The following is a 9,192-nucleotide window of genomic DNA, read 5'->3' on the forward strand; positions in this document are numbered from 1 at the left end:
GTGGATCAGGAATACCCTGATTGCAACATGCAAGCAGAGGCAGGGCCCCCGTAGCTGAAGGGAGCATTTGTTTTTGGCTTTTGCTCCTTATGCCCTCAAGGACCTCCTGGAAACTGAGAGCAGCAATTCCTCCCCTTCTCTTCATCCCCGGCTGCAGCTCAGGGGTTGTAAGAAGGTGGGGGTGGCACGCTAAAATCTCAGGCTTTGCTCTGGGCAGGTTTTTTAATAGGTTTGTTGCTGATGCAGGGCCCTGTGCTTGAATGTTCCCTTCTTCTGCCGCAGATGACATCATCTGGTGTCATGAAGGGGCTTTTCTGTCTTCAGGGTGGCAGTGGCGGGCGCTGGCTGGATCTGATCCCAGGGGAAGCAGGTGCTTGCTCGGAACCGCCCGTCCCTGAGCTGGGGTGCCCGCAGCCCAGCAGCACCACGCTGAGCTTCCCCCTGAATCTCAATAAGCACCGTGGGACCTCATGGGCAGGTGGGATGCATGGATTACTTGGATCCTTGCTATTTCGGGGCATGACAAGCAGTTCATTTCCCCCATTCCTTTCATGTTCACACAACGCTTTACACCAATTGCCCCTGCACACATTTATCTGCCAGGCAAGGTAATAGAGCAGCGCCCAGGGAGTCTCGAGGGCTTTTGTAGGGGCTTGATATTGCTGAGCTGTGAACACAGCGAGAGGCAGCGTGTGTAGCTAATCCTGCAATACAATAAGCAGTCCTTCGTGGTGGATGTCAAATTTGCTAAATGTATGATTGCTTATTGTTTGCCTGTGTAATGATGTGCATGGGGCTTAGGCCAATTTGGAAATATTAATAAACACGACAGGATTTCAGTAATGCACCAGACAAAATCCTCACATCGCTCCCAGGCACACTAACACGATACGTTCATAAATGGAATGGAAGGGGGTTTTCTTCCAAAATTAAAAAAAATAACTTTCTATTATCTAAGCTACATAGCAAAAGACCTCATTAGGTTATTCACACCGATACACTCTAACTGCAAGTAGATTCATAAGCTTCTCTCTGAGGTGGCAAAATCAGATCAGTGTAAGGGACAAGAAAACAGACATTGCCATGTGCTGTCACTAAATGGACAGCTTTCCTGTGAGGAGGGATGCACGAGTGATTTACAGGCCTTTCAGCACAGACAAAACTGAGCAGTCAGTTTTATCTCAGCCTTTTCTCCCTTATGGACCATGATCCTTTTGGCCATGGCTCTTTTACTCCTCTTGGCCCCCCGTGTGGTGGTACATCTGCATTACCAGCACTTCAGAGGGGGATACTCAAAAGTAACCATACGTGAATGTTTATTTCCCGAAATCAGAATATTTGACCTGCACCAGGCAAGCTCCCTCCCTCCCTTCCAGCTTGCACTCCGTGGCATCACAACTTTTTGGTAATGGCCTATTAATCACCTACCGCCTGACCCCATGAATCCCGCCTGCTTGCCTCCTGGATACTTCATCATCTGCGAGCAGTACTTGGACCAGGCAGTGATGCCTCCGTCCAAGCTCCTCCACATGCTGGGGCTTCGAGCCTTGCCAGTGCTGCATGATTTCTGTGCGTGCCATTAGACTGGGATGATGCACAGCTTGGCTGCGAGTGCAGGGAGTGCAAACCCTGGTGAAAACCTGGCTCCTGGCCCCGGCGAGCGAGCATCCTCGCTGCCGTGCAGCACTGCCATCTGGCAGGTCGGGCCCTGGTGTCCTCACCGCTCCAGCTTCTCAAGCCAGTGGCTTTTTTTGTTTGCTTTTAAATGAAAACAAATGTTAACCTCAGCCTGTGGATGATGCAGCCCATGGCTACCAGCAACACCTCTTTGCTTGGGGATTGCCGGGATGAAGGGGCTTAACTGAACACCACACGGTAACCAAAAATAGCCCTAGCAGATCAGCAATGCAGCCTCTTTTCAGCCACAAGGGCCAAACCCATCCTACCTCAGAGAGCAACCAGGCTGCTGTTTGGGGTGCAGAGCACATTGCAAAGCGTGCTCCATGTCGGTGGGTGCAGGGTGAGGCAGAGTCTGCATGTACTGGTGGCACTGCCTGCACCATCCTGGGGAGCGATGCGGTACCCTGCTGCTGCTTTCGGCAGGAAAGGGGCTGCCATTCTCCCTGCTTCCCCATCTGCAAGATGTGCACTGCAAGGACTTTCATGAGGCATACATTAAATGCAACTAATTTCTTGTTTTAGCTGGCTTCAGGGGGAAAAAAATACAAGGACAATCCACCTGGGTACAACTGGACAAAATTTGGATGGGTTTGTTTAATTGTAGTGACACTTTTTCCCCAGTGCTGTGTGGTCTGGCCTCATATATTCCTCATCCACCCCTTCCTTACAAGCTGGACAAAGCTTGGAGAGAGGGCATGTGCCCAGGAGCAGCCCCGAGCCGTGCCATAGGAAGGTTACAGCAGAAAATAAGAATGTTTGAGCCTGAACCCAAATTGCTGGTAAGAACAGCGATCTTAAAGGTCTTTTCCAACCTATACGATTCTGTGATTCTGTGATTCTGTAGCAGCGATGTCCCCTTCTGGCTCCCCTGGGTCAATTCCCTTCAAGATACATGGGCTGTCCTGGCTGGTAGAAATGTAGAAAGATCACAGTCGTTGATTTTGCGTCCGAGCAGTGGAGAACCCAGGCAAAGCTCACGGCCGGGTTTTTGGAGGGACGGCGGAGAAGCGAGGCAGTCCCGAGGGCTGTGGTTGTGCTCCACAGCCTGGGGCTTCCTTGCAGCAGTGTGGTGGGGTTCAGTAACTTCACCCCCTGCAACTCCCCCTTGAGAAATGCTGGTGATTTGGGGGACACGACGGCTCCTTCCTTTTCACCTTGGCACTGATCAAGTTTTCAGGGAGGCACTTTTCAGGATGGAGACTGCCATTTCCCTCTGGCAGTTTGCTGCAGGGGTTCATCAGCTTTCTGGTTGTCCTGACACAACCACATCTGCCCCTTCAGCACTCTCACCAAGGGCCCCCTTAGTCCTTTTCTGGTATCACTGTTTGGGAGGCTTACACTGCACTGCTTTTCCATGCGGAAGGCAAAATTCAGGCTACAGGTCCGTACACAGTAGATACAGCTGTCTTCCTTGCTACTTGCACAACATGTTTTTTTTTTAATTGTATTGAAGAGCATTTTGTCTGAATGACTTCAGCTTCCTAATCGTCTTCATGGCCTGGGATCATCAAAACCCCTCGACACCCTGCCAGTCCCACCTGCAAATTCTGTCTCTTCTTCCAAATCACAGGAGGAAGATGCTGTGAAGTGTCAGGCCTGGAGCAGGTCCCCGCAGAGCCCCACCAGAAGTGCTCCCAGGTCTGTCACCTCCACTGGGACCTGTCAGCCCGCCGGCCCCTCAACCGCTTCACGTGTTGTCTGGAGCTGTTGCAAAACACTCATTCTCCCCCAAAAGTGCTGCGTGGTGCCTCGTGATGCCTCACCCAGGCATCGTCTCCAGTTATCAGTCGCGTTTATAAACTCGCCAGAAAATTAAATGAGGCCTGTTTTCCGTGAAACTCTGTCAACTGGCACTGATGCTCTCTCTCTTTTATTTTTGTCGTACTCGAATCCCATGTCATCTTCTCCGTTGTCCGGTCTGGGATTGATGTCAGATATTTCCACCCTGCCTTTTTTTAAACACTGGCACACACTTAGACCTTTTCCAGTCCACTGGAACTTCGCTGGCACCCCCGGGGTTATTAAAAATGAATGCCAACAGGCCAAACATCTCCCAGACAGCTCTTTAAGGACTTCAGGGTATAAGTTATCTGGGCTTTGCAATTTAAAATTGTTTATCCCTAACAGCTGTTGTCTGTCATTCTTCTCAGTGATGCACTGGAGAGCACTTTATCATCCTTATGTCATCTCAACATATCATCTTTTTCTTTTCAAGTACAGAACAAAAATATTAATCGAGCTCTTCTGCATTATCATTAGCCGTTTCACCAGCTCCATCTAGAAATGAGCTAATATTGTTGTAAGGACTCATTTTTTATTTCTTAATGTATGTCTTTATGGCCCATACAGGGACTCATTGAATTTATTTATCGGCATGACAATTATCTGAATGTTTCCTGATGTTTGAATATGTGTAATCAGCGTTGTCTTTTAGATACATCATTCAGATATGTAATTTGCAAAACACAAATTATTCAGGATGTTGCTCAGTCACACAAATGAAAGTCAGAGTTTTCTCGTCTGGATAGTTCATCTCACCCTGATGAGGGCTAAGGCACAGGAGACACTGCTCTTTTCGCTTTTACTGAGTCCAAGTTAATTGAAATGGAAAATATCCATCCCCACACAACAACGCTGCCTACAGACGAGGGATGGGGCCTGATCAGAGAGATAAGTGTTCGGGAGACATAGATTTTGCTGCTGGCTCTGTTACGAAGTCTCCTTGGGCAAGTCACTCGCCTGCCCGTGCCCCAGCTCCCCTGCCTAATAACTGGGACACTCGGCTGCTCCACCTCCTCTAGGAAATGTTCAGGATCTGTGGAGGAGGACGTCTTCCCTGAGCAAAGCCTTCTGCCATCAGGGGGCTTTCTAAAGCTGAAACGGACAGGATTAGTGTTTGTTTTGTTCGTCTTTGGGTGCCACCTTGCCATTCACACTTGGAGCATCTCATTTAATTGCGAGTTGCTTTTGGCTTGAAATTTATTGAAAAGCTGTCGAAGGCACAGCAAGGACTCTGGGGCAAGAAAACAGAATTGTTGCTTGTTGATCTTTTAATAAACTCGCTCCCCAGAGAGTGGGGTTTAGGCCTTCACAGTTTCCACTCTCTTCTCCCCGAAAGGTAATGAGCAGAGTAAGCGGAGAGGAAAGCTGAAACCGGGAGGGATCTGGATCCAATATGTGATTTGTTCCTTGTGGAAAGACCAGCCTTGGTTCAGACCGCTCCAGCTGGTAAAACTTTCACTCTGTAAATTCAGTGTGAAACCAAATGTGTTTCTTGAAACAGATCCTTGGAGGACTTTCAAAGACACCGGTAGGTCAGATGCATCCAATTAGTAAGGGCCTGTGACAGCAGGCGAGGGCCCTGAGGGGCAGGGTGGGGAATCTTCCCAGAACATCTTGCCTGCACCGGGTTGAACTTCATTGAGGTCATGCCATGGGTGAGAGCGTGGGGAGTTCACGGTGGGGCTTTGGTGGCAGAGACTTCATTGAGCAGGGCTCGCACAGGCAGTATGGGAGTAAAGGACGGCACGGGTTACACCGTGGTCGTGGCAGCGCGCAGGGGCTTGCCTTGCTATTGCATATGCACATATGGTGCCTGCTGTCATCCCCACCTATGCATCTAACTGTGTGGCTTTGCATGTAGTTACGAAATGGGAATGGAGGTACACATCTATTCTTGGCTTTTTAAAGTTTCTGTCTTTGCTTGCTGCTGGTTTGTGAACATGTCTTCTCACCAAATTTTCAGCTTGACTTCTCCTTAGCCATGCTCTGTATCATCTGGGAAGGTTTCACCTTTCATGGCATATCCCACCTCTTTCAGGAGAGCTCAAAAACAGGCTTGTTCCTGTTTAGAGTTCCTACAGGCTACGAGTCCAGGACCCTGTCTTGGCTCCCAGTGCTGCAGGGGGAACAGCCCTGATACTTGACCCTAGGTACAAAGTTTTCTCTAAATCTTGGATCCTTGGGTCAGCTGTCATTACAATGCAAGGACTGTCCAAACTTACTCTGCGAGGGCTGGTCACATCCAGGGGCTTGAAATGTGGCTTCTATTCATTACTTACAGGTTCCACGCTGGAGGTACTCAGTGGGTAGATTAACTAGAGGAAAGTTTCCCATAGAGCGATAGCACCCAGGGCCTTTCACCCGAGAGGGTCTCGGGGCATTTCACAACTGGCACGTATACACCACTGCTGTGCAGAGGCAAAGGGAAGCCCACGGCACTGCAGAGGAGAAGGGGATGCTGTTGCAGTGGGCATCTGGGCACAACCCTCCCTGCTACAGGGCCTGGTAACAGCCACACAGAAGCAGAGGTAGGCTTAGTTTGTAAAGCCCCGAATGAGAACTAATGAGGGGGAAGGTGCCCTGGCCTTAGGAGGTGAGATGGAGCTGTTGGGCAGCGTTGTTTTCCAATATTGCTATGGGCGATCCCCGGGGTGGTCATTTTCCAAGCTGGAAAAGGGGAAAAGTAACACATCCCTATGGACTTCTGAAGGATGCTGGGGTGCTCGGCGTAGTGTGAAAGGACCTAGCCATCTAGAGTGTGGACCAGGCTGAAAACTATGCTAGGAACAAAATGACCCACATTTACCACCTCTGTCCCAATTATCTGATCCTCATCCTCATCAGGCGCCAAATGTTCAATTGCAAAGACACTGGCCAGGCAGTTCCTCCTTCCTGTTTGTAAGCAGCGCTCAGGTGCCAACGGACAGGGACGTACCTGCGCTGTCAGTGGGACTTCTTTAACAGCAGTATTAATTTTACAACAGCTGCCAATGACATAGGAAGTACTCCAGATGTTGGCTGCTTATGAGCTGATTTATGAACAAGAGGAGGATCACAGCAGCTACCTATGGTATTGGTAAGCATACAGAGGACAGCGGCTGCCTCCAGCTTCGGCCCCTGCAGATGCACTGCACTTCGCAGCCATCTGTCAGCGGTGGGGAGGAGGAGGAATCAAAGTGCAGGAGCCCTTGAGGAAAGGATGAACAAGGCTGTGCATTTTAGATGGGCTTTAGGTTAGAAAAATAATAAAACCCAAACATTTTAACAGAAAGATCAGCTCTAGGATCGGTAATCTAGCCAGACAGCAGTGGGATAAGGAGAGACATAGGGAATGTTTGATGTAAACTCAAGGTCGTGCCCTGAAAATCAGACGCAGACGTGGAGAGAGGTATGCGAACCATTAAAATGAAAGGAAACCTGAGACGGCTGCTCCACCAGCTGCCAAAGACACCACGCTCTCTGTTTGTGCACGCTGGAGCCCACTCTCCTCCACGTTTGGCAGGGCGGCAGATGCCGCTTTGTGGTATCATCAGAGGAGAGGAAACCCAGAGGATAAACCAGAAGTGAGCTAGGGACATACTTAAAATTCCTTTCTACTCATTAATCTAATGTGGGAGAGGGGATTCAAAGCTCTCAGTGGAGGCAAAAGTTTTGGCCCAGGAGCCCAGGGGGCTGGAGCCCTCTGCTCGCTTGCTGAGCCGACATGGGGAGCGCAGCCCTCCTCTGCCTCCTCCTCCTCCTCCTCCCCTGGCCAGAAGCACCGGTGAGAAAGAAGGAGCTGCTCTGTCCTCAGGTGTGACCAGGCAGCAGCATCTCCATGGATGCTGCCAAAATCTGTAGTGGTTCTTCCTGGGAGCGCCAAGGTGCTGCAGAGAGACCGGCAAACTCTTTACGTGTGAGTTTGCACATCTCTGGAGGAGCCTGAAAGCTCTGCTCCTTCTCATTTATTTATGCCCAGGCTGCGGCTGAGGGACCCTGAAGTCGATAGCCATTTTACTGCTGGTTTCACCGGGCGTGGTGGCTTATCTATCATCTTTGCAACGTCTGTTGTTGCAGCACCGGCCTCCACTGAGCTTCCTGCTCTCGACTCCCAACATGGGAAACTGGATCCTCCGACTCAATGCCTCTGCGCAGCCTTCCCACTGCCCCTCACCCAGCACCCGCCTCTGCTCCAGCAGGTGAGGGTGGCAGGCTCCTGACAAGGACAAAGCAGACGCTCAGGAGGGTGCACTGGTACCCACCAGACACGTTGATTTCTCCCACAGCTCAGGCATTTTACATGCAGGAGCACAAGCTGCTTTTTGTGGTGCAGTCCTCTCTCCTTTCATTCACTCAGGACTTGCATAAAAATCTTAGCTCTGCAGATAAACAGAGCCCTGCAAACAACGCTGCACAGTTCTGCACAGTTCAAGTCAACATTTTCTTTTGAATCAATATTTTCTGCCTTTTTTTTTTCCCAGGGAAGACAACAAAACAATCCAAAATCCACTGGAAAGCCCAGCAGAGCTGATTTCAAGGCCCCCAAGGCAGCCGCAGAGCTGGAGATAGCTCACCAGCAGTGTGAGCTAAGACGTAATGAGCTGACGAAGCGTGTTTGTCTTGGCTGTCACCCGCCTGACATGGGCTTGCACCAGCTGGCAGCAACGTGACAAGTAACTGCAACTGGCAGGGACCCCACCACCGCAAGGACAGTATTAGCCCAGCCACTCTGGGCGAGGGGACCAAGCTACCCACGAAGAGAAAGCCAAAACTGTTTGTGTTTACACCTCATTACTGCAGGGATCACCCATTGCTGTTTCTAGATTCAAAGCTGCACAAACAGCAACAGGACCACTGAGTCTGGGTGCTGCCTGGGATTGCTGTCTTGTGCCACTCTCTCATGTAACTCGGTGTCGTGTGACAGGATGACGGACTGTCACCACATCCTAACAACGCATGTGGCTACCAGATCCCGGGCAGTTAGGGTGGAATAGGGTTTCCGTGCCCGACTTCCAGGGCAGGAAAGCCAAAACCATGGGTGAACGGCCAGAGCATGGGAACGATGGCATCCAGTCACCGCAGTGCCGCCGGACGCAGCCAAGGTACTCCTGAGACGCTGAGCAAGTCGCCGAGCATCATGAGGGGTGAAGAGATGCTCCGCACCAGCTGGGACCATGTAAACATGCCTTGGGCATGTTTTGGCTGGATCAGGCCCTTCGGTACCCAGGGCTGGGAGGCAGGAAGGTGGGAGGTGGGGAAGGCACCGAACTGCCCTTGCACCTCCGCAGCTTCCCCAGTTCGCCATGTGTCCCCGTGTGTCCCCACGTGTCACCGAGAGCGCCAGGGCCGCCAGCTGCCTGCAGCCTCGGGCTGTGTCCTCCGCCCGCAGCTGGCCGGGAGCACTGCCTGCGGCGGAGGGACAGGACATTCCGAGGAGCACCAGTATGAGGTTTCTTCCTCTTTGTACTTGGTCATCTAAACAACGGCTCTGATTAAAACCAGGAGCTGTTGTACGCTCAGCCGTGTGTGGAGATCAGCCCAGCTATTTGGTCAACAAAATAAAAATTAAGATACTTAACTTTGAGCATCTGTTTTCTTGCTTTGTTCTTTTTTTAATTTTGGACAAGTCCCTGTGAGATTGGACCATTTTCCTGACAGGTCAGCACAACTAGATGCCTTAAATCTTTCTAAAGATTGATTCTTTTATTAGATGACGGCCCAGAAAGCCTCTGGGGATGTACAGTCAGCATC

General features: G+C 50.6%; 1 long non-coding RNA gene across 1 annotated transcript in view; it reads left to right on the forward strand.

Annotated features, from left to right (window-relative positions):
- The window catches only part of LOC140649324 (uncharacterized), a 98,093-nt gene extending 89,136 nt beyond the window's left edge, over window positions 1-8,957 (forward strand). The window contains exon 5 of the long non-coding RNA XR_012041574.1: window positions 7,923-8,957. This is a non-coding gene — a long non-coding RNA (uncharacterized lncRNA). The remainder of the gene's footprint in view (window positions 1-7,922) is intronic.
- Window positions 8,958-9,192: the final 235 nt, after the last annotated feature.

This window comes from Ciconia boyciana, chromosome 3 (genome assembly GCF_034638445.1).
Source record: "Ciconia boyciana chromosome 3, ASM3463844v1, whole genome shotgun sequence".
Lineage (NCBI taxonomy): Eukaryota > Metazoa > Chordata > Aves > Ciconiiformes > Ciconiidae > Ciconia > Ciconia boyciana.